Genomic DNA, 26,024 nt, shown 5'->3' with positions numbered 1-26,024 from the left:
TCCACACAGTCCCTGGAAGCCGTTCCTGATCACCTCTTCGGTGCAATCAACGCAACTGTAAATAGCAGATAAAATGAATGAAGTAAGAACTGCGGAGCACTCACCAGGTATTTTCAATCAGAGGCTTCTTTATTGTAGCTTTGTACACACGGGTTACATGCAGGAGAGAATGATGGTAAAGACGCGGGGGTATTCAAGACGGCTTGAATACCCCCGCGTCTTTACCATCATTCTCCCCTGCATGTAACCCGTGTGTACAAAGCTACAATAAAGAAGCCTCTGATTGAAAATACCTGGTGAGTGCTCCGCAGTTCTTTCTTTATTCATTTTAACCCCAGGAAGAGCATAAGTGAAATTGTAAGGTAAATTTCACACCCACCAGATAACATTATATTTGATGAGGGTGGGCTTTAGATAAAGAAAGGTTTAAAAAACTGTAGATGAGAGAGCTTGGAAAAAATCCTAATCAGCTATCAATTAGCTATCATATTTTTGCATTCCTGAACCTACTAGGCCCAGATATCTGGTGAAGTATAACTTTGATTACAACTAGTAAGGGTTATAATTAACTGGCTTGATATTTAGTCATTCCTGCCTTATTGCGGATGTGTAGTGTTAAAGGGGTATTCTAGGGAAAAACTTTTTTATATATATCAACTGACTCCAGAAAGTTAAACAGATTTGTAAATTATTTCTATTAAAAAATCTTAATCCTTTCAGTACTTATGAGCTTCTGAAGTGAAGGTTGTTCTTTTCTGTCTAAGTCCTCTCTGATGACACCTGTCTCGGGAACCGCCCAGTTTAGAAGAGGTTTGCTATGGGGATTTGCTTCTAAACTGGGCGGTTCCCGAGACACGTGTCATCAGAGAAGATTTAGACAGAAAAGAGCAACCTTAACTTCAGAAGCTCATAAGCACTGAAAGGATTAAGATTTTTTTAATAGAAGTAATTTACAAATCTGTTTAACTTTCCGGAGCCAGTTGATATATAAAATTTTTTTTTGCCTGGATACCCCTTTAACCCTTTAAGAACTAGGGTTGCCACCTTTCCCTCAGAAAAATACCGGTCATGGGTGTGGCTATGTGGGGGTGGAGCTACAAAAGGGGAGGGGCAAGATTGCACAGGGGCTGAGGGATCAGGGGTTTAAGAAATGGCATGGGGGATGGGAGGGGGGTTTAAGAAATGGCATGGGGGATGGGAGGTTTAAGAAATGGCATAGGGGATTGGAGGGATACAATATATATGTGGGGGGAACTTTCCTATATCGCACAAAAAATTTACATTTAGAGAATACCTACCAAAACCCTATTTATGCCAGCGGCGGCGGCGGTAGTGGTGGTGATGGTGGTGCGTGGCGGCAACGCTGGCTCTCTGTGATGACGAGTGACGTCCCCCTGCGCAACGTCAGATAAAAAGGCTAATCAGACAGTATCACACATGACAGATTTAGATGCATAGGCTCAGCAGATAGTATCCCACATGACAGGATTAGATACACAGGCTCAGCATACAGTATCACACATGACAGGATTAGATACACAGGCTCAGCTCACAGTATCACACATGACAGATTTAGATGCACAGACTCAGCAGATAGTATCCCACATGACAGGATTAGATACACATGCTCATATCCCACATGCCAGATTTGGATATACAGGCTCAGCAGACAGTATCACACATGACAGGATTAGATACAGAGCGCAGCAGATAGTTTCACACATTAAAACATTAAATCAGTGTTTCCCAACCAGGGTGCCTCCAGCTATTGCAAAACTACAACTTCCAGCATGCCCGGACAGCCAAAGGCTGTCTGGGCATGCTGGGAGTAATAGTTTTGCAACAGCTGGAGGCACCCTGGTTGGGAAACACGGCATTAAATACACAATTTTGCAGAGAGGTCTCACCAGTCTCTTGTCTTCACTTTCTCCTTTCCCCGGGCGGCTCCAGGTCCAGGAATGTCCGGGGTGGAGGAGGAATGGGGGGGGGCAATTATTTATCCCATGGGGCCACATGAGAAACTAAAAATATTGTGGAGGGCCGGGTAGTTTTTCCCCAGTTTAGGCAGCATAGTTGTCCCCCAGATTAGGCAGCATAGTTGTCCCCCAGATTAGGCAGCATAGTTGTCCCCCAGATTAGGAGCATAGTTGTCCCCCAGATTAGGCAGCATAGTTGTCCCCCAGATTAGGCAGCATAGATGTCCCCCAGATTAGGCAGCATAGTTGTCCCCCAGATTAGGCAGCATAGTTGTCCCCCAGATTAGGCAGCATAGTTGTCCCTCAGATCAGCATAGTTGTCCCCCAGAGTAGGCAGCATAGTTGTCCCCCAGGTTAGGAGCATAGTTGTCCCCCAGATTAGGCAGCATAGTTGTCCCCCAGATTAGGCAGCATAGTTGTCCCCCAGAGTAGGCAGCATAGTTGTCCCCCAGATTAGGAGCATAGATGTCCCCCAGATTAGGAGCATAGTTGTCCCCCAGATTAGGAGCATAGTTGTCCCCCAGATTAGGCAGCATAGTTGTCCCCCAGAGTAGGCAGCATAGTTGTCCCCCAGATTAGGAGCATAGTTGTCCCCCAGATCAGTATAGTTGTCCCCCAGATCAGGCAGCATAGTTGTCCCCCAGATTAGGAGCATAGTTGTCCCCCAGATTATGAGCATAGTTGTCCCCCAGATCAGTATAGTTGTCCCCCAGATCTGTATAGTTGTCCCCCAGATTAGGCAGCATAGTTGTCCCCCAGATTATGAGCATAGTTGTCCCCCAGATCTGTATAGTTGTCCCCCAGATTAGGCAGCATAGTTGTCCCCCAGATTAGGAGCATAGTTGTCCCCCAGATCAGCATAGTTGTCCCCCAGATTATGAGCATAGTTGTCCCCCAGATTAGGCAGCATAGTTGTCCCCCAGATTAGGAGCATAGTTGTCCCCCAGATCAGCATAGTTGTCCCCCAGATTATGAGCATAGTTGTCTCCCAGATCAGCATAGTTGTCCCCCAGATTAGGAGCATGGTTGTCTCCCAGATCAGCATAGTTGTCCCCCAGATTAGGAGCATAGTTGTCCCCCAGATCAGCATAGTTGTCCCCCAGATTAGGAGCATGGTTGTCTCCCAGATCAGCATAGTTGTCCCCCAGATTAGGAGCATAGTTGTCCCCCAGATCAGCATAGTTGTCCCCCAGATTAGGAGCATAGTTGTCCCCCAGATCAGCATAGTTGTCCCCCAGATTAGGAGCATAGTTGTCCCCCAGATCAGCATAGTTGTCCCCCAGATTAGGAGCATAGTTGTCCCCCAGATCAGTATAGTTGTCCCCCAGATTAGGCAGCTTCCCCCCCCCCCCCCCCCCCCCCCCCCACACACACATATACACAGACACACAGAGACACAAACACAGACACATATAATCACATATAAGTATATGGAGGCACACGGGTTGGGAAACACTGAGTTAGGAAACAGACAATGTTTCCCAACCAGTGTGCCTCCAGCTGCTGCAAAACCACAACTCCCAAACATTCTCAGGCATGCTGGGAGTAGTAGTTCGGCAACATCTTTAGAGCCAGATGTTGCCGAACTACAACTCCCAGCATGCTTGGAGTTGTAGTTTTGCAACATCTGGAGGACTACAGTTTGCAGACCACTAATACAGTGGTTCCCAATCTGTGCCCTTCCTGATGTTGCAAAACTACAACTCCCAGTATGCCAAAACTGTCCAGGCATGCTGAGAGTTGTAGTTCTGCAACATCTGAAGGGCCAGATGTTACAGAACTACAACTCCCAGCATGCCTGGACAGTAAGGGCATGCTGAGGATGTGTAGTTTTGCAACATCTGGAAGGGCACAGTGGTCTCCAAACTGTGGACCTCCAGAAGTTGCAAAACTGCAACTCCAAGCATGCCCAGATGCCAAGGGCTGTCTGGGCATGCTGGGAGTTGTAGTTTAAATGGTCCCAATTCAGCAATGCATGTCGCTTTACGGCGACGTGCATTGCTGTAAAGGGCCCGACCGCGGCTGAAGATCAACTCACCTGTTGCTGCCGCCTTCATCGCCAGGATCCGGGTCTTCAGGGACGAGGTAAGTACCGGGGCCGGGGCCCAGCACTCCCCCGTCCCCCGCCGCGTCCTCCGGTCTTCCTCCCGTCCTCTCCGGACTTCCAGGGGCCGGGCAGGACGGGAGGAAGTAACCGCCCCCCTCCCCCCCTTGCGATTGGTCGGTTAACTAACTGATGGATCGCAGGGGATCGGAGGAGGTGGCCGGTTTGCCACCTCACTCCGATACTCCAGCATGGTCCTGGCTGTCTGTGACAACCGGGATCATGCAAAATTACCGGCGGTCGGGTCCCAGAGACCTGATCAGCATGGTATCGCCGCAGATCGCAAGGGCGATTTCCCTCGCGATTTGCGGCGATCGCCGACAGGGGGGGCCTACATGGCCCCCCTCGGCATTTGCCCTGGATGCCTGCTGAAGGATTTCAGCAGGCATCCGGTTCCGATCTCTGCCCGGCGCGCGGCAGGGACCGGAAAACGCCAGGACGTACAGAGACGTCCTGGGTTCTTAAAGCCCAGGGTGCGGGGACGTCCCCATACGTCCTGGGTCCTTAAGAGGTTAAAGGTGCTACGTCATTATTTAATGCATCTTTACAGAATATTGTATCTAAATTGACTCAGTGGAAAGTCTCTGCCCCATATTCTGGGGAGTTAATATCAAGCAAGGTAATTTGGGATACTATACTAATTTAATTTATTGTATATTAAATCATTTATACATTTTGCATAGATGTTTGTACCTCATTTTACTAATTGCACAACATAATTACCTATCCTTGAACTCTTTTTGAAGTGTTTTTATGTCCTTCTCGTAGGATCAATCATCTTTATAATTTTTTTTTATCCTTATTTTTTTTGTATAAAGCGCTGTAAGACTCACGGCTGAAGTTTCGTACACAGACGGTAGTAGTGAATCCGCTGGACCTGTGTGGCAGATGATGCGGGCTATGCCAGGGAGCGGAGTCTAAGGTGCCGCTGGTTTTCACCAGAGCCCGCTGCAAAGTGGGATGGACTTGCTGCGGCAGGTGACACCCCTGGCACGACTCGACCACACAGGTGGCTGAGGAGGTTCGAGGCACAGGTGGGATACAGCAACTCGTGGTCTGGATAGCAGAAGGTCAGGGCAGGTGGCACAGGAGCATAGTCTAGAATGTAGTAGGAGGTCAATAGGCGGGCGGCAGAGGAGCAAGGTCAGGTCACTGAACAAGGGGTCTGGAAAACGGATATATAAGTACAAGGAACGCTTTCACTAGGGCACTAGGGCAACAAAGCTCCAGCAGGGAACAAAGGGAAGAGCAGAAACTTATAACAAATGTACAGGTGCAGGTACTAATTAAGGGCGCCTTTTACATTTTAGAGCTTCGGCAAGTGCGTGCCATAGAGGGCGAGGGCGTGGGCACCATAGAGGGAGGACAGAAGAGACAGTGGAGAGCGGAGGCAAGTGATGGGCTGGGATTCGCATGCAAGTGCGTCCCGCGATGCAAATCCTGGCGTTGCCAGCTGAGGAAGAGAAAGGAGGAAAGCGCTGAGCGCGGACCATAACAAGCGCTTTGCTTTATAACCTGACATGCCTTTCACTGAGACGTTTAGTGTGTTTCTCCATACAAAGTGTCTGAAATGTCTTAATAGATTCCTCAGGTATACGACAGCGAGTGAGCAATAGATCAGAACCGAACTCCAGGAGGTCATGAGAATAATGACAGGGACAACGGTCACATTCTCCTCGTACAAAATGACGCCAAACATGAAGACCCCAACATTTATCACCGAGAATACATGAGAAATTAAGATAGTTTTCACAAATCTGTAGGAAAAACTGTAAAGTTATATTGTTGAACATGAGAGTAGTATTATAGTAGTTATATTCTTGTATATAGGAGGCAGTATTATAGGAGTTATATTCTTGTATATAGGGGGCAGTATTATAGTAGTTATATTCTTGTATATAGGAGCAGTATTATAGTAGTTATATTCTTGTATATAGGAGCAGTATTATAGTAGTTATATTCTTGTATATAGGAGGCAGTATTATAGTAGTTATATTCTTGTATATAGGAGCAGTATTATAGTAGTTATATTCTTGTATATAGGAGGCAGTATTATAGTAGTTATATTCTTGTATATAGGAGGCAGTATTATAGTAGTTATATTCTTGTATATAGGAGCAGTATTATAGTAGTTATATTCTTGTATATAGGAGGCAGTATTATAGTAGTTATATTCTTGTATATAGGAGCAGTATTATAGTAGTTATATTCTTGTATATAGGAGCAGTATTATAGTAGTTATATTCTTGTATATAGGAGCAGTATTATAGTAGTTATATTCTTGTATATAGGAGGCAGTATTATAGTAGTTATATTCTTGTATATAGGAGCAGTATTATAGTAGTTATATTCTTGTATATAGGAGCAGTATTATAGTAGTTATATTCTTGTATATAGGAGGCAGTATTATAGTAGTTATATTCTTGTATATAGGAGCAGTATTATAGTAGTTATATTCTTGTATATAGGAGGCAGTATTATAGTAGTTATATTCTTGTATATAGGGGGCAGTATTATAGTAGTTATATTCTTGTATATAGGAGCAGTATTATAGTAGTTATATTCTTGTATATAGGAGGCAGTATTATAGTAGTTATATTCTTGTATATAGGGGGCAGTAGTATAGTAGTTATATTCTTGTATATAGGAGCAGTATTATAGTAGTTATATTCTTGTATATAGGAGGCAGTATTATAGTAGTTATATTCTTGTATATAGGAGCAGTATTATAGTAGTTATATTCTTGTATATAGGAGCAGTATTATAGTAGTTATATTCTTGTATATAGGAGGCAGTATTATAGTAGTTATATTCTTGTATATAGGAGCAGTATTATAGTAGTTATATTCTTGTATATAGGAGGCAGTATTATAGTAGTTATATTCTTGTATATAGGGGGCAGTATTATAGTAGTTATATTCTTGTATATAGGAGCAGTATTATAGTAGTTATATTCTTGTATATAGGAGGCAGTATTATAGTAGTTATATTCTTGTATATAGGAGCAGTATTATAGTAGTTATATTCTTGTATATAGGAGGCAGTATTATAGTAGTTATATTCTTGTATATAGGAGCAGTATTATAGTAGTTATATTCTTGTATATAGGAGCAGTATTATAGTAGTTATATTCTTGTATATAGGAGGCAGTATTATAGTAGTTATATTCTTGTATATAGGAGCAGTATTATAGTAGTTATATTCTTGTATATAGGAGCAGTATTATAGTAGTTATATTCTTGTATATAGGAGGCAGTATTATAGTAGTTATATTCTTGTATATAGGAGCAGTATTATAGTAGTTATATTCTTGTATATAGGAGGCAGTATTATAGTAGTTATATTCTTGTATATAGGGGGCAGTATTATAGTAGTTATATTCTTGTATATAGGAGGCAGTATTATAGTAGTTATATTCTTGTATATAGGAGCAGTATTATAGTAGTTATATTCTTGTATATAGGAGGCAGTATTATAGCAGTTATATTCTTGTATATGGGAGCAGTATTATAGTAGTTATATTCTTGTATATAGGAGGCAGTATTATAGTAGTTATATTCTTGTATATAGGAGGCAGTATTATAGTAGTTATATTCTTGTATATGGGAGCAGTATTATAGTAGTTATATTCTTGTATATAGGAGGCAGTATTATAGTAGTTATATTCTTGTATATAGGAGCAGTATTATAGTAGTTATATTCTTGTATATAGGAGTAGTATTATAGTAGTTATATTCTTGTATATAGGAGCAGTATTATAGTAGTTATATTCTTGTATATAGGAGCAGTATTATAGTAGTTATATTCTTGTATATAGGAGCAGTATTATAGTAGTTATATTCTTGTATATAGGAGGCAGTATTATAGTAGCTATATTCTTGTATATAGGAGCAGTATTATAGTAGTTATATTCTTGTATATAGGAGCAGTATTATAGTAGTTATATTCTTGTATATAGGAGGTAGTATTATAGTAGTTATATTCTTGTATATAGGGGGCAGTATTATAGTAGTTATATTCTTGTACATAGGGCAGTATTATAGTAGTTATATTCTTGTATATAGGAGCAGTATTATAGTAGTTATATTCTTGTATATAGGAGCAGTATTATAGTAGTTATATTCTTGTATATGGGAGCAGTATTATAGTAGTTATATTCTTGTATATAGGAGGCAGTATTATAGTAGTTATATTCTTGTATATAGGAGCAGTATTATAGTAGTTATATTCTTGTATATAGGAGGCAGTATTATAGTAGTTATATTCTTGTATATAGGAGCAGTATTATAGTAGTTATATTCTTGAATATAGGAGCAGTATTATAGTAGTTATATTCTTGTATATAGGAGAAGTATTATAGTAGTTATATTCTTGTATATAGGAGCAGTATTATAGTAGATATATTCTTGTATATAGGAGCAGTATTATAGTAGTTATATTCTTGTATATAGGAGCAGTATTATAGTAGTTATATTCTTGAATATAGGAGCAGTATTATAGTAGTTATATTCTTGTATATAGGAGCAGTATTATAGTAGTTATATTCTTGTATATAGGAGCAGTATTATAGTAGATATATTCTTGTATATAGGAGCAGTATTATAGTAGTTATATTCTTGTATATAGGAGCAGTATTATAGTAGTTATATTCTTGTATATAGGAGCAGTATTATAGTAGTTATATTCTTGTATATAGGAGCAGTATTATAGTAGTTATATTCTTGTATATAGGAGCAGTATTATAGTAGTTATATTCTTGTATATAGGAGCAGTATTATAGTAGTTATATTCTTGTATATAGGAGCAGTATTATAGTAGTTATATTCTTGTATAAGTTGTTCCATGCACACGTTCCCATAAGTTATTTCACGCATACAATCATATAGTTGTTCAATGCACAAGTTCCTATAAATTATTCTACGCTTATAGTCATGTAGATGTTTCCATGCACATGCGCCTATAATGTAGTCCACAATTATATAGCGGTTCAGTGCACACGTGTCTAGAATTTATTCTACGCATACAATCATTTAGTGGATCTGTGCACACGCTTCTATAGTTCATCCTACAATCATGTAGTTGTTCGGTGCACACATTCCCATAAATCATTCTACGCTTACAATTATATAGTTGTTCCATGCCATGTCCCTATAATATATTCTACACATATGGTCATATGCACTCGCTCTTATAGGGATTCTATACATTCAATCATATAGTTATGCGGTGCAACGCTCATATAACATTCCACGCATACGGTCATTTAGTTGTCGCGAGCACCCGCTCCAAACATTGCTCACGCTCCTATAATTGGTCCCATGCATACGGTCACAACACACATATTTGCTCTTATTTATTGGGTTTTGACACGTCCCTCCTCTTATAGGAGGGGCGTGTCATGTTTATTGTTCCACGTGCCCTTAGACATTGTGCAGTAGCAGTGTTGCTGCATGGCACACTGGTGGTATTGCACATGTAGCCATAATATTCATACTGTGCATCTGCTCGTAGCAATTATATATACATACGGGGGTAGCATTTATGCTGTGCAGTCCCTGTACGGTACGTACACTTGTAGGGTTGTATTGTGCATACGCTCATAGCATTAATACTGTGTGCGTGCTCATAGCGTTCATGCTGTGTATGCACTGGTAGCATGTATGCTGAGCATGCACTGGTGGTATTTAGGATGAAAATGCGCTCTTGGTGTTGTGCAGTTCGCACGTTTGTAGCATTATGCCGCACATGCTAGTACAGCATGGAGAGTGTTATGTGCATGAGTACGTGGTTGTATAATTAGGTCATGCGTGCATATAGTTTGTACATGCATACGTTCATCAAGTTGTTTTGGGCGGACGTTTATATAGTTTGTTCTGGGCATACGCACATACACATGTTTTCGCATGTGAGCACATAGTCGTACTGAGGATAGGTTCATCAAGTTTGTCCGGTATAGTAGATCATAGTTCTCATACTCAGACACATGGTTTGTAGTTGGCCATATGTGCATATAGTTACTCTGGGCATTCGCTCATATAGTTTGTCTTTGCATTATCTCACATAGTGTGTTTCAGGTGTATCCACATTTAGTTTGTTCCGTGCAGACATTCAAATAGTTCATTGTGCATACTCACATATAGTTCACATACTCAGAGTATTTCAGCATATGCATTCATGGTTTGTTCCGTATATATGTTCATCCTCGTGGTTTGGTGCAGATGCTCCGTTGTTAGACGCCATGTAAGTTTAGTGCATATGCTCTTAGCTTGTTTTGAGCATTCCCGCATATAGTTTGTCCTCTGTATATAGTTCGTTCATGCGCACTTGCATGGTCCGTTCCGTTTTTCATGCTCATTGTTGCTCTGGACACGCCTAGGTAGTTCGTCCTTGGCATACACGCATGTGATTTGTTCCGGGCATACGCTCACATAGTTATCAGGTCTTTACACATACGAGCATTATTTGTTCTCGGCACATTCGTAGTTCATTTGCACTTACAGTTTATTCCGCTTACATGGTAATAGAGGTATCCTGTGCATTCATAGTTTGTTCTCAGCATACGCACCCTTAGTCAGTCCTAGGCTCGAGCTCACATTTGGTCCTGATATTCTCATTGTTGTCAGGTGCACATGCTCATATAGTCCTGTGCCTACACTCACTTAGTTGTTCCCTGGTTAAGCTCAGGCAATTTGGTTCCATGCTTGCAGTCATAAGTTGATTTGGTCATATGTTCACAATTTGTTCCATGCACATGTTAGTTAGGCAGTCTGTCCTGGACATACGTGCTTGTAGTTTGTGCTTTTAAATTGCTCGGGGCATATACTCATCCAAGTGGTATGGTTTGGTTTTGACCACACGTGCATAGTCTGTACTGATCACTCGCTCATATAGTTTGTCCTGGCACACGCGCATTTAAGTTGTTCAGGTCATACACTCATTTAGTTTATTCAGGCTTATTTATTCAGATACTTATTCAGGCCACTCTGTCATAGTGCGTTCTGTGCATATGCCTATATAGTTTATGCTGTACATAGTCACATACTTCGTTCAGGGTATACATATAGTGTTTGGCAATTCGTTCAGATTGTGGGATCAGTGCATTCAGTCTTAGTTTCTCAGGGGCATACATGTTGATAATCTCCTCTGACCACACATTCTGACAGCTCGGTTTGTAAAAGTAGTGTTTCATAGACATGGTGCAGTGGGGTAGACAGCGTTTGTAGGTATTCATGTATAGATTCACGCATCAGGGTGTCATGCAATCATACAGTTTGTACTGGGCATATGCGTGATACTGGGTAGGGTTCACATAATTTGTTCAGTGCATACGCTCGCTTATGCAGCTCATTCTAGCCTCACGTTCATATAGTTTGTGCGGTACAGGTGCTCATATAGTTTGGTCGGTGTTCACGGTCATGTTGTCTGTTTTTGGATATGTGGTCTTAGTGTTCTTGATGTACACAAGGTCTGGTTAGATATGCCGGGCTCACGTTCATGTTGTCATGTTCTGCATATGTATCAAGGAGTTATGCTAGGCATATGCTTATAGCGCTCATACGCGGTAATTGCTGATATGTTCATTCGGTACATTCGTTACTTTGGTTGAGGTTTTCAGTTTCGGATTGACCAGTCACGTCTACAGGTCGTACCGGATACAACCTAACATGTCTTTAGGTTGGTGACAATGTGATTACATACGATTGCGTTTAGTTGTAGTTGGGTCAGGCTACAGACATATAGTTTATTCCCCAAAAAAAGGCACTTCGTGGTTATGAGTGGTCTCGGCTTCAAGTTGATAGTGATAATTTTAATTATGCGTTTAGTGGAGTTTTCCATTTTCGGCTAGACCTGTCACGTCCACAGGTTCGTTCAGTCATTACCAGACACGACTTGGGGTTGACAACGATGTCTTTATACGTTTGAGCATGTTTATTTAGCATTTGGGACATGTATTCAGGGAAACAGCTTGATTTCTGTTGACGTTTCGTCTGTCTCGGCTTCAGGTTGTCGATGATATTGGTTGAGTTTCACGATCTTGCCTGTTGCATAAGTGGTTTCATTGCCTGTCACGTCCACAGGCCGGTTTACTTACAATCTAACACGGTTTAGGTTGACGACTAGGTAGTCATCCGGGTTTTCATGTTTAGCACTTGGGATTGTGCATATGGGCTTGGTTGGTCCAGTTTAGATATCATTTTCATTCCTACTTGCATTGGTTGGGTTTTGGCCACTATTTGCTGCATTTAGCTTTTACTATCAAGGTATATCTGGCCTCCAGTACCATGTCGCGTTCTCGCCTGACAAGACATCTTTGGACACGTCTGATGCCAGCGGCGCTGCTCTGTAAAGCATTTAAAAATGGAGGTTAGAGAACCCTCTAGCCATCAGGCCTTGATGGCTGGCCTGGTTAGAGGGTTAGCAGACGCCTCATAATTCTCGATGTGGTTGGCAGGTCAGCTTAACGTTAACGGTCGCTCTATTCTCAGGTGATTATGGCTTCTAGGGCCAGGGGAATTCACATACAGGTGCAAGGTCGAATGTTATCAGGTTGTAGGGATACAGATAATCACGCGTCCAAATCGTATAGCTTCAAACATCATTGCCCGGTCAGCTTGTTTCGTATCGCATTTTCCTACCCCCACTAGTGGTGCCCAGTTCGAGTGTTGCAAGCTTTCCTTTCGCACGTCTAGGAGCTAGTGGGGGTCGGCCACTGTTATTGGGGCCGCACTCACCACTACGTCATTTGTTGATCATACATATTCGCATTAAATCCTTAGGTAGTGGTTTGTTTAATTAAGCGTTTTTGTTTTAAATATTGAAGTTTTGCCCTCTATTTATTCAGGTATACCTACCCGCGACAGTACATGGCACAACTCAGACTGTCTGTTAGCTAGTATGATTATGGGGTTAGGTTTAGGTAGGTATGCTACGCATTTGAGACCCCTGAAAACAAGTGAGAAGGCTAACTTGTTTGCCTGTATTTGTGAGAGGGGGCGGCGTTATCACTATAAGAACCTGCGGCGTCACTAGCTCGATATGCCGCGGGATCTTCACGTCCCACCGACCCCCCCTTATTTAACTCATTTCATCTCTCAGATAGGTATGCCCTCTATTTATTCAGGTATACCTACAAACGACAGTACATGGCACAACTCAGACTGTCTGTTAGCTAGTATGATTATGGGGTTAGGTTTAGGTAGGTACGCTATACATTTGAGACCCCAAAAACAAATGATCTTTATTCACTTTTTTTTCCACTTTTTTTTGCAGTGTTATAGCTCCCATAGGGACCTATAACACTGCACACACTGATCTTTTACATTGATCACTGGTTTCTCATAGGAAACCAGTGATCGATGATTCTGCCGCTTGACTGCTCATGCCTGGATCTCAGGCACTGAGCAGTCATTCGGCATTCGGACAGCGAGGAGGCAGGTAGGGACCCTCCGGCTGTCCTGTAAGCTGTTCGGGATGCCGCGATTTCGCCGCGGCTATCCCGAACAGCCCACTGAGCTAACCGGCACTTTTTACTTTCACTTTTAGCCGCGTAGCTTAGCTTTGAGCGCTGGGTCCAGGCTTCACTACGACACTGGGCCCACCGTGATATGATGCGGGGTCACCGTGGAACCCCGCGTTATATCACGGGAGCGGGACCAAGGACCTACTCATGCGTCCTTGGTCCTTAAGAGGTAAAAGACCTACTTAGAAAGAACTAAACCCTTTAGAAGAGCAGAGAATCTTCTTATTCTGTTCCAGGGTGTAAGGAAAGGTGCTAAGGCATCTAAACCTTCCATTTCCAGATGGATATGCGAATGCATAAATTTATGTTATACCTCTAGAGGGTTAACTTCACCAGAGTTCACTAGAGCGCACTCTACGAGATCAGTATCTGCCTCCTGGGCAGAACGTAATTCTGTTCCTTTGGAACATATTTGCCAGTCTGCAACCTGGAGCTCGCCACTCACTTTTCTCAAGCATTACAGAGTGGATACTTTTTTATCCAGCGAAACTACTTTCGCCAGGTCTATCATACAGTCTGCTATGCAGGAAAGCCCTCCCTAGGGGTGATTCTTGCTAGATCCCCACATTGTGCTGCTGAGGGACGCAAGGGAAGACTAAATTTAGAAAGTTAATTTGTTTTCCCTTAGTCTCCTCAGCAGCACAAGCTTCCCTCCCTTATATTTGCTTATGTTATAATTTACTCACTGTCCTAGTGTGAGCCTGGTGTTTTATACCAGAGGGGGGGGGGAGGGCCTTAGGGGTTTTCTTGTTTAAATCATTAAAAAATCCCATGTCCCATTTTGCTCACAGGGGCGGAGACACACCACATTGTGCTGCTGAGGAGACTAAGGGAAAACAAATTAACTTTCAAAATTTAGTCATATAAAAAAGAAAAGAGGGAGGGCAGCGCTTCGTATAATCCTGCGGGTATACAGGGAATAAGGTGAGTAGCTGTATAGGAGACTCTCACCTATTAAATGCAGGTAACAGGCACGAAACCCCTGGCAACGGGGTGGTCTTTGGAATGGCAGGCCAATGGAGCTTGACCGGAGACTCAGGCAGAAGGTCTGGTAAAATGATGAGCAGAAAGGCAAAAAAGGGGGGCTCCAAGCAAGGGCGCTGTCACGATGCCGGCTGGCAGGTAGTGGACCCTCTGTGCCAGAGAGGGATTGGCGTGGACCGTGCTAGTGGACCGGTTCTAAGCCACTACTGGTTTTCACCAGAGCCCGCCGCAAAGCGGGATGGTCTTGCTGCGGCGGTAGTGACCAGGTCGTATCCACTAGCAACGGCTCACCTCTCTGGCTGCTGAAGATAGGCGCGGTACAAGGGAGTAGGCAGAAGCAAGGTCGGACGTAGCAGAAGGTCGGGGCAGGCAGCAAGGATCGTAGTCAGGGGCAACGGCAGAAGGTCTGGAAACACAGGCAAGGAACACACAAGGAACGCTTTCACTGGCACTAAGGCAACAAGATCCGGCAAGGGAGTGCAAGGGAAGTGAGGTAATATAGGGAAGTGCACAGGTGAAAACCCTAATTGGAACCACTGCGCCAATCAGCGGCGCAGTGGCCCTTTAAATCGCAGAGACCCGGCGCGCGCGCGCCCTAGGGAGCGGGGCCGCGCGCGCCGGGACAGAACAGACGGGGAGCGAGTCAGGTAGGGGAGCCGGGGTGCGCATCGCGAGCGGGCGCTACCCGCATCGCGAATCGCATCCCGGCTGGCAGCAGGATCGCAGCGCCCCGGGTCAGAGGACGTGACCGGAGCGCTGCAGCGGAGGGAGTGAAGCGAGCGCTCCGGGGAGGAGCGGGGACCCGGAGCGCTCGGCGTAACAGTACCCCCCCCCTTGGGTCTCCCCCTCTTCTTGGAGCCTGAGAACCTGAGGAGCAGACTTTTGTCAAGGATGTTGTCCTCAGGTTCCCAGGATCTCTCTTCAGGACCACAACCCTCCCAGTCTACTAAAAAAAAATTTTTCCCTCTGACCTTTTTGGCAGCCAAAATTTCCTTGACCGAGAAGACGTCCGAGGAGCCGGAAACAGGAGTGGGAGGAACAGATTTGGGAGAAAAACGGTTGAGGATGAGTGGTTTGAGAAGAGAGACGTGAAAGGCATTAGGGATACGAAGAGAAGGAGGAAGAAGAAGTTTATAAGAGACAGGATTAATTTGACACAAAATTTTGAAAGGACCAAGATAGCGTGGTCCCAACTTGTAGCTAGGGACACGGAAGCGGACATATTTAGCGGAGAGCCATACCTTGTCTCCAGGGGAAAAAACGGGGGGAGCTCTTCTTTTCTTATCCGCGAACCTCTTCATGCGTGAAGAAGCCTGTAAGAGAGAATTTTGGGTCTCTCTCCATATAATGGAAAGGTCACGAGAAATTTCATCCACAGCGGGCAGACCAGAGGGCAAGGGGGTAGGGAGGGGGGGAAGAGGGTGACGGCCGTACACCACGAAAAATGGGGATTTGGAGGAAGATTCAGAGACCCTGAAGTTATACGAAAATTCGGCCCATGGAAGGAGATCTGCCCAGTCATCCTGGCGGGAGGAAACAAAATGTCGCAAATAATCACCCAGGATCTGGTTAATTCTTTCTACTTGTCCATTGGACTGGGGATGATATGCAGAGGAAAAATTTAATTTAATCTTGAGTTGTTTACAGAGAGCCCTCCAGAATTTAGACACGAATTGGACCCCTCTATCCGAGACAATCTGCGTAGGCAACCCGTGAAGACGAAAAATGTGTACAAAAAATTGTTTAGCCAACTGAGGCGCAGAAGGAAGACCAGGAAGAGGGATGAAATGTGCCATTTTGGAGAATCGATCAACGACCACCCAAATAACGGTGTTGCCACGGGAAGGGGGTAAATCAGTAATAAAATCCATACCAATCAGAGACCAAGGCTGTTCGGGGACAGGCAGAGGATGAAGAAAACCAGCGGGCTTCTGGCGAGGAGTCTTATCCCGGGCACAGATAGTGCAGGCTCGCACAAAGTCCCCAACATCCGTCTCCAGAGTCGGCCACCAATAGAAGCGGGAGATGAGTTGCACAGATTTCTTGATGCCCGCATGACCTGCGAGATGGGAGGAGTGACCCCATTTGAGGATTCCGAGGCGTTGGCGTGGAGAAACAAAGGTCTTTCCTGGAGGGGTCTGCCTGATGGAGGCAGGAGAAGTGGAGATCAGGCAGTCAGGTGGAATGATGTGTTGCGGAGGGAGATCAACTTCTGAGGCATCCGAGGAACGAGAGAGAGCATCGGCCCTAATGTTCTTATCGGCAGGACGAAAGTGAATCTCAAAATTAAATCGGGCAAAGAACAGAGACCACCGGGCCTGGCGAGGATTCAGCCGTTGGGCCGACTGGAGGTAGGAGAGGTTCTTGTGGTCGGTGTAGATAATAACAGGAAATCTTGATCCCTCCAGCAGATGCCTCCATTCCTCAAGTGCTAATTTAATGGCTAGAAGCTCTCGATCCCCGATGGAGTAGTTCCTCTCCGCAGGAGAGAAGGTCCTAGAGAAAAAACCACAAGTGACAGCATGCCCGGAAGGATTTTTTTGTAGAAGAACAGCTCCAGCTCCTACTGAGGAGGCATCAACCTCCAATAGGAAGGGTTTGGAAGGGTCAGGTCTGGAGAGCACGGGAGCCGAAGAAAAGGCAGACTTGAGTCGTTTAAAGGAGTCTTCTGCTTGAGGAGGCCAGGACTTGGGATCAGCATTTTTCTTGGTTAAAGCCACGATAGGAGCCACAATGGTAGAAAAATGTGGAATAAATTGCCTGTAATAATTGGCGAACCCCAAAAAGCGTTGGATAGCACGGAGTCCGGAGGGGCGTGGCCAATTTAAGACGGCAGAGAGTTTGTCTGGATCCATCTGTAGTCCCTGGCCAGAGACCAAATATCCTAGAAAAGGAAGAGATTGGCATTCAAACAGACATTTCTCAATTTTGGCATAGAGTTGGTTGTCACGAAGTCTCTGAAGAACCATACGGACATGCTGGCGGTGTTCTTCTAGATTGGCAGAAAAAATTAGGATATCGTCCAGATATACCACAACACAGGAGTATAACAGATCACGAAAAATTTCATTGACAAAGTCTTGGAAGACGGCAGGGGCATTGCACAGTCCAAAGGGCATGACCAGATACTCAAAGTGTCCATCTCTGGTGTTAAATGCCGTTTTCCACTCGTCCCCCTCTCTGATGCGGATGAGGTTATAGGCGCCTCTTAAGTCCAATTTAGTGAAGATGTGGGCACCTTGGAGGCGATCAAAGAGTTCAGAGATGAGGGGTAAGGGGTAGCGGTTCTTAACCGTGATTTTATTAAGACCGCGGTAGTCAATGCAAGGACGTAGGGAGCCATCTTTTTTGGACACAAAGAAAAATCCGGCTCCGGCAGGAGAGGAGGATTTACGGATAAAGCCCTTTTTTAGATTCTCCTGGACGTATTCGGACATGGCAAGAGTCTCTGGGGCAGAGAGAGGATAAATTCTGCCCCGGGGTGGAGTAGTACCCGGGAGGAGGTCGATAGGGCAATCATAAGGCCTGTGAGGAGGTAGAGTCTCAGCTTGTTTTTTGCAGAAAACATCCGCGAAGTCCATATAGGCCTTAGGGAGACCGGTTACTGGAGGAACCACAGAGTTACGGCAAGGGTTACTGGGAACCGGTTTTAGACAGTTCTTGGAACAAGAGGACCCCCAACTCTTGATCTCCCCAGTGGACCAATCCAGGGTTGGGGAATGAAGTTGAAGCCAGGGAAGTCCAAGGAGAATCTCCGAGGTGCAATTGGGGAGGACCAAAAGTTCAATCCTCTCATGATGAGATCCGATGCTCATAAGAAGGGGCTCCGTGCGGAAACGTATGGTACAGTCCAATCTTTCATTATTTACACAATTGATGTAGAGGGGTCTGGCGAGACTGGTCACTGGGATGTTGAACCTGTTGACGAGAGAGGCCAAAATAAAATTTCCTGCAGATCCAGAGTCCAAGAAGGCCACTGTAGAGAAGGAGAAGGCAGAGGCAGACATCCGCACAGGCACAGTAAGACGTGGAGAAGCAGAGTAGACATCAAGGACTGTCTCACCTTTGTGCGGAGTCAGCGTACGTCTTTCCAGGCGGGGAGGACGGATAGGACAATCCCTCAGGAAGTGTTCGGTACTAGCACAGTACAGGCAGAGGTTCTCCATACGGCGTCGTGTCCTCTCTTGAGGTGTCAGGCGAGACCGGTCGACCTGCATAGCCTCCACGGCGGGAGGCACAGGAACAGATTGCAGGGGACCAGAGGAGAGAGGAGCCGAGGAGACGAAACGCCTCGTGCGAACAGAGTCCATATCTTGGCGGAGTTCCTGACGCCTTTCAGAAAAACGCATGTCAATGCGAGTGGCTAGGTGAATAAGTTCATGTAGATTAGCAGGAATTTCTCGTGCGGCCAGAACATCTTTAATGTTGCTGGATAGGCCTTTTTTGAAGGTCGCGCAGAGGGCCTCATTATTCCAGGACAATTCTGAAGCAAGTGTACGGAATTGTACGGCATACTCGCCAACGGAAGAATTACCCTGGACCAGGTTCAACAGGGCAGTCTCAGCAGAAGAGGCTCGGGCAGGTTCCTCAAAGACACTTCGGATTTCCGAGAAGAAGGAGTGTACAGAGGCAGTGACGGGGTCATTGCGGTCCCAGAGCGGTGTGGCCCATGACAGGGCTTTTCCGGACAGAAGACTGACTACGAAAGCCACCTTAGACCTTTCAGTGGGAAACAGGTCCGACATCATCTCCAGATGCAGGGAACATTGGGAAAGAAAGCCACGGCAAAACTTAGAGTCCCCATCAAATTTATCCGGCAAGGATAAGCGTATCCCAGGAGCGGCCACTCGCTGCGGAGGAGGTGCAGGAGCTGGCGGAGGAGATGACTGCTGAAGCTGTGGTAGCAACTGTTGTAGCATAACGGTCAGTTGAGACAGCTGTTGGCCTTGTTGCGCTATCTGTTGTGACTGCTGGGCGACCACCGTGGTGAGGTCAGCGACAACTGGCAGAGGAACTTCAGCTGGATCCATGGCCGGATCTACTGTCACGATGCCGGCTGGCAGGTAGTGGACCCTCTGTGCCAGAGAGGGATTGGCGTGGACCGTGCTAGTGGACCGGTTCTAAGCCACTACTGGTTTTCACCAGAGCCCGCCGCAAAGCGGGATGGTCTTGCTGCGGCGGTAGTGACCAGGTCGTATCCACTAGCAACGGCTCACCTCTCTGGCTGCTGAAGATAGGCGCGGTACAAGGGAGTAGGCAGAAGCAAGGTCGGACGTAGCAGAAGGTCGGGGCAGGCAGCAAGGATCGTAGTCAGGGGCAACGGCAGAAGGTCTGGAAACACAGGCAAGGAACACACAAGGAACGCTTTCACTGGCACTAAGGCAACAAGATCCGGCAAGGGAGTGCAAGGGAAGTGAGGTAATATAGGGAAGTGCACAGGTGAAAACCCTAATTGGAACCACTGCGCCAATCAGCGGCGCAGTGGCCCTTTAAATCGCAGAGACCCGGCGCGCGCGCGCCCTAGGGAGCGGGGCCGCGCGCGCCGGGACAGAACAGACGGGGAGCGAGTCAGGTAGGGGAGCCGGGGTGCGCATCGCGAGCGGGCGCTACCCGCATCGCGAATCGCATCCCGGCTGGCAGCAGGATCGCAGCGCCCCGGGTCAGAGGACGTGACCGGAGCGCTGCAGCGGAGGGAGTGAAGCGAGCGCTCCGGGGAGGAGCGGGGACCCGGAGCGCTCGGCGTAACAGGCGCTATCCCGTACAGCATACAGTAAATACAATTTAAAAGAAAAGAAAAGGATGACGCAATGGACTAGCAGAACTATACTTTATTTTTAAAGAAAGTAGTCTGCATGTACATCCATAGGCAAGACGCGTTTCGGGTACAATCTTACCCTTTATCAATTGCAGATGTACAATGTCTCTCTCTCCCCAACTCACCCCTCCCTCCCCCTCCTCCCCCAAATAACCCTCTACCTTTCTCATGTTGTTATACCATTCAGTACAGCTACGGCTTTTATTTGATATCCAATTTTTTACAATCAATAAACGAGCATAAAATAACATTCTTAAGCAGCTTCTTTTTCTTTTCCCCAACTATTATGTCTGAGTCATCTCCCAAAATAGCAATCGTGGGACAAAAATCCATATGTACGCCTTTTATTTCTCCAATTTTACCATATACTTCTCTCCAATAAACATCAATTTCTGGGCAACTCCAAAAGATATGCAGCTGGTCAGCCTTCTTTGCATTGCATCTATTACAATTACTCTCCCTTCTTACACCTATCTTTTCCCAAAAATATGGAGTATAATAAAGTCTATGTATTATATTAAATTGCATAATCCTATGGTTTAAATTCAAGGATATCGCATTGATGTTTCTACGTCCCTTATCCCAATGTATTTCTTTATTTGACTCAATTTCTGCCTGCTATTGTTGAAAGCTTTTATGATTTAACTTATTTTTAGTTGACCTAACCATAACTTTATGCACACATGATATATATATGTATATATATATATATATATATATATTGTAGAAAAGCGGGCAGCACTGTTAGGTGAGGTCTGGTGCTAGCTGGTAAACCCGGTCCAGTAAATCCAATGAAGAAACAGCAGCACTCAAATTCTGTGGAAATGGTGTATGGCTTTATTCAACCAAACATCTGATATGCAACGTTTCAGCCGCCTCGCGCGGCTTGACAAAGGCTGTGCGAGACGGCTGAAACGTCGCATATCAGATGTTTGGTTGAATAAAGCCATACACCATTTCCAAAGAATTTGAGTGCTGCTGTTTCTTCATTTTATATATATATTTTTTATTTTTTTTATTTTTTTTATTTTACCGCTCATTATTTTAGTCACCATCTCAGGATAAATTGAATGTATCTTCCCACCTCTTATTTATAATTTCAAGAAAGGCTCCTCTAATTCTTCTATATTCTAACCACCCAGTTTCCTTTAGATTAAATTCTTCTTTTAGTTCCTTCCATTCCTTAAATTTGCGCCTTCCTCCCAAACATCCTTTATCCTAAGGAGAAGATTTCCTAACTCACTCACCTCCTGCAGATTTTTATTACCGTATCAAAAAATGGTGCCTCATCCATTATTCCTTCTATTTCCATTTCTTACCTAAATAATTTCCACATTTTAACCAGATTTCTTACCATCATTACTTTCCTCCATTCACCCATTTCTAAATTCCCTGATTCCAATAGTTGAAAAATTTCTTCAAAGCCCCCACTGTTACAGGACAGCAGGAATTTAAAGAACGCTAATTTTTTTCCATTCAGTTAAATAATACACTTTTCCTGCCAAAAAGTATCTATAAATGTCTGGGAGCTCTAATCCACCATTCTCCTTTGTTTGACATAAATATTCCAATTTTTAATTCTTGTTCTTTTCCTGCCCCATATCAATGGATTGAATATCAAAATAATTACCTTATTTTTCGCCGTATAAGACGCACTTTTTCTTCCCCAAAACTGGGGGGGAAAAGTCGGTGCGTCTTATACGGCGAATACACCCCTATCGCGGCGGTCCCTGCGGCCATCAACGGCCGGGACCTGCGGCTAATACAGGACATCACCGATCGCGGTGATGCCCTGTATTAACCCTTCAGACGCGGCGATCAAAGCTGACCGCCGCATCTGAAGGGAAAGTGACACTAACCCGGCTGTTCAGTCGGGCTGTTCGGTACCGCCGCGATTTCACCGCGGCGGTCCCGAACAGCCCGACTGAATAGCCGGGTTAGTGCTTACAGGACACCGGGAGGGACCTTACCTGCCTCCTCGGTGTCTTCTCCGCTCAGGGATCCCCTGTATGGCCGGCGCTCTCCTTCCTCGTCATCACGTCGTCGCGTACGTGCGTCGGCGTGCGTAACGACGTGATGGCGGCGACGGAGAGCGAGGATACCCGGCCGGCAGCAGAGACGTTCCGGAGCGACGGGGACACGGCGACAGCGATGGAGCGACATCCAGGGCAGCGGTGACGGGTCTGGAGCGGCGGGGACACATGAGTATTACCTCCTCCTGCAGTGGTCTTCAATCTGCGGACCTCCAGATGTTGCAAAACTACAACTCCCAGCATGCCCGGACAGCCAACGGCTGTCCGGGCATGCTGGGAGTTGTAGTTTTGCAACATCTGAAGGTCCGCAGGTTGAAGACCACTATTGGGTTCAAAATCTTAATTTTTTTACATTTTGCCCCTAAAAATTGGGTGCGTCCTATAGGACGAAAAATACGGTACTTCTCTATAATTTATTCTCACACCAAATCGGCGCTGAACCAAACACATACAAAATTTTTGCCATCAGTACCGACTTGATCAAATCTATCTTTTCTGCTCTTGATAGATTTAAATAATTCCAAGTGTTTGCCCTTTTCTCCCTTTCCTTAATTAATTTTAATGTATTTATCCGATGATATTTCCCTATTTCATTTGATAGGTATATCTCTAAATATTTAAATGTTCTCCTTTTCTTTACTACCTTTAGTCCATAAGTCTGCCCCAAACATTCTTCACCCAATAGCATGATAATGGCCCCTGCCTAATTGATTGCTAATCCGAAAAATTTGACCGCGTCCAAGGACAGGATGGAGCGGGATACCCCCTCCTCGCTCAACTGCATAATCATGAGCACTCTATGAATATTATGTTTTCTTGTTCTTCCCAGTATAAATCCAGATTGATCCTCATTCTCATGGGTTTTTCATCCAAAATCTTTATTTTGAAAAGGAAAGACTTGTAGTATATTATGTCATACCAGCTGGTTAAATACTACAGAAATCCCTTTCTTATTAATACAGTATAATCTTCCAATAGCGGACACTCACAGGGAATAAAAAAAAAGTGGCCTCTATTGAGAGTTGTCCCCAATTGAGAGGCGTCCCCTAAAAAGGCTCAAAAATCTTTCTAAATGATGGAATACTGTCCTGTGCTCACTCCACAGTTTAACTATAAAACATGAGTGTTTTGTCCTCTTTTGGGGGGGTTTTGTCCCCTATTGGGAGTGTTTTGTCCTCTATTGGGAGTGTTTTGTCCCCTATTGGGAGTGTTTTGTCCCCTATTGAGAGTGTATTGTCCCCTATTGGGAGTGTTTTATCCCCTATTGGGAGTGTATTGTCCTCTATTGGGAGTGTTTTGTCCTCTATTGGGAGTGTTTTGTCCTCTATTGGGAGTGTTTTGTCCCCTATTGGGAGTGTATTGTCTCCTATTGGGAGTGTATTGTCCCCTATTGGGAGTGTTTTGTTCTCTATTGGGAGTGTTTTGTCCCCTATTGGGAGTGTATTGTCCCCTATTGGGAGTGTATTGTCTCCTATTGGGAGTGTTTTGTCTCCTATTGGGAGTGTTTTGTCCCCTCTATTGGGAGTGTTTTGTCTCCTATTGGGAGTGTTTTGTCCTCTATTGGGAGTGTTTTGTCCTCTATTGGGAGTGTTTTATCCCCTATTGGGAGTGTTTTGTCCCCTATTGGGAGTGTTTTGTCTCCTATTGGGAGTGTTTTGTCCTCTATTGGGAGTGTTTTGTCCCCTATTGGGAGTGTTTTGTCCCCTATTGGGAGTGTTTTGTCTCCTATTGGGAGTGTTTTATCCCCTATTGGGAGTGTTTTGTCCTCTATTGGGAGTGTATTGTCCCCTATTGGGAGTGTTTTGTCCTCTATTGGGAGTGTATTGTCCCCTATTGGGAGTGTTTTGTCCTCTATTGGGAGTGTATTGTCCCCTATTGGGAGTGTTTTGTCCTCTATTGGGGGGGTTTTGTCCCCTATTGGGAGTGTTTTGTCCTCTATTGGGAGTGTTTTGTCCCCTATTGGGAGTGTTTTGTCCTCTATTGGGAGTGTTTTATCCCCTATTGGGAGTGTTTTGTCCTCTATTGGGAGTGTTTTGTCTCCTATTGGGAGTGTTTTGTCCTCTTTTGGGAGTGTTTTGTCCCCTATTGGGAGTGTTTTGTCCCCTATTGGGAGTGTTTTGTCCCCTATTGGGAGTGTTTTGTCTCCTATTGGGAGTGTTTTATCCCCTATTGGGAGTGTTTTGTCCCCTATTGGGAGTGTTTTGTCCCCTATTGGGAGTGTATTGTCTCCTATTGGGAGTGTTTTGTCCTCTATTGGGAGTGTTTTATCCCCTATTGGGAGTGTTTTGTCCCCTATTGGGAGTGTTTTATCCCCTATTGGGAGTGTTTTATCCCCTATTGGGAGTGTTTTGTCCCCTATTGGGAGTGTTTTGTCCCCTATTGGGAGTGGTTTGTCCTCTATTGGGAGTGTTTTGTCCCCTATTGGGAGTGGTTTGTCCTCTATTGGGAGTGTTTTGTCTCCTATTGGGAGTGTTTTGTCCTCTATTGGGAGTGTTTTGTCCCCTATTGGGAGTGTTTTTTCCCCTATTGGGAGTGTTTTGTCCCCTATTGGGAGTGTTTTATCCCCTATTGGGAGTGTTTTGTCCCCTATTGGGAGTGTTTTGTCCCCTATTGGGAGTGGTTTGTCCTCTATTGGGAGTGTTTTGTCCCCTATTGGGAGTGGTTTGTCCTCTATTGGGAGTGTTTTGTCCCCTATTGGGAGTGTTTTGTGCCCTATTGGGAGTGTTTTATCCCCTATTGGGAGTGTTTTGTCCCCTATTGGGAGTGTATTGTCTCCTATTGGGAGGGTTTTGTCCCTCTATTGGGAGTGTTTTGTCTCCTATTGGGAGTGTTTTGTCCCCTATTGGGAGTGTTTTATCCCCTATTGGGAGTGTTTTGTCCCCTATTGGGAGTGTATTGTCCTCTATTGGGAGTGTTTTGTCCTCTATTGGGAGTGTTTTGTCCCCTATTGGGAGTGTATTGTCCCCTATTGGGAGTGTTTTGTCCCCTATTGGGAGTGTTTTGTCCTCTATTGGGAGTGTTTTGTCCCCTATTGGGAGTGTATTGTCCCCTATTGGGAGTGTTTTGTCCTCTATTGGGAGTGTTTTGTCCCCTATTGGGAGTGTTTTATCCCCTATTGGGAGTGTTTTGTCCCCTATTGGGAGTGTTTTGTCCTCTATTGGGAGTGTTTTATCCCCTATTGGGAGTGTTTTGTCCCCTATTGGGAGTGTTTTGTCTCCTATTGGGAGTGTTTTGTCCTCCTATTGGGAGTGTTTTGTCCTCTATTGGGAGTGTTTTGTCCCCTATTGGGAGTGTTTTGTCCCCTATTGGGAGTGTTTTATCCCCTATTGGGAGTGTTTTGTCCTCTATTGGGAGTGTATTGTCCCCTATTGGGAGTGTTTTGTCCTCTATTGGGAGTGTATTGTCCCCTATTGGGAGTGTTTTGTCCTCTATTGGGAGTGTATTGTCCCCTATTGGGAGTGTTTTGTCCTCTATTGGGGGGGTTTTGTCCCCTATTGGGAGTGTTTTGTCCTCTATTGGGAGTGTTTTGTCCCCTATTGGGAGTGTTTTGTCCTCTATTGGGAGTGTTTTATCCCCTATTGGGAGTGTTTTG

At 44.9% G+C, this 26,024-nt stretch overlaps 1 protein-coding gene across 1 annotated transcript in view; it reads right to left on the bottom strand.

Annotated features, from left to right (window-relative positions):
• LOC130267776 (protein mono-ADP-ribosyltransferase PARP12-like) overlaps positions 1–1,933 on the bottom strand; it is a 145,496-nt gene extending 143,563 nt beyond the window's left edge. The window contains exons 1-2 of the mRNA XM_056517957.1: positions 1,908–1,933; positions 1,299–1,394 (exon numbers count right to left, since the gene is read on the bottom strand). The gene's annotated coding sequence lies outside the window, so the exon portion shown is untranslated. The remainder of the gene's footprint in view (positions 1–1,298; positions 1,395–1,907) is intronic.
• Between the last annotated feature and the right edge of the window lie 24,091 nt (positions 1,934–26,024).

Source organism: Hyla sarda, chromosome 4 (genome assembly GCF_029499605.1).
Source record: "Hyla sarda isolate aHylSar1 chromosome 4, aHylSar1.hap1, whole genome shotgun sequence".
NCBI lineage: Eukaryota > Metazoa > Chordata > Amphibia > Anura > Hylidae > Hyla > Hyla sarda.
This window is presented reverse-complemented; position numbering and strand designations above follow the sequence as displayed.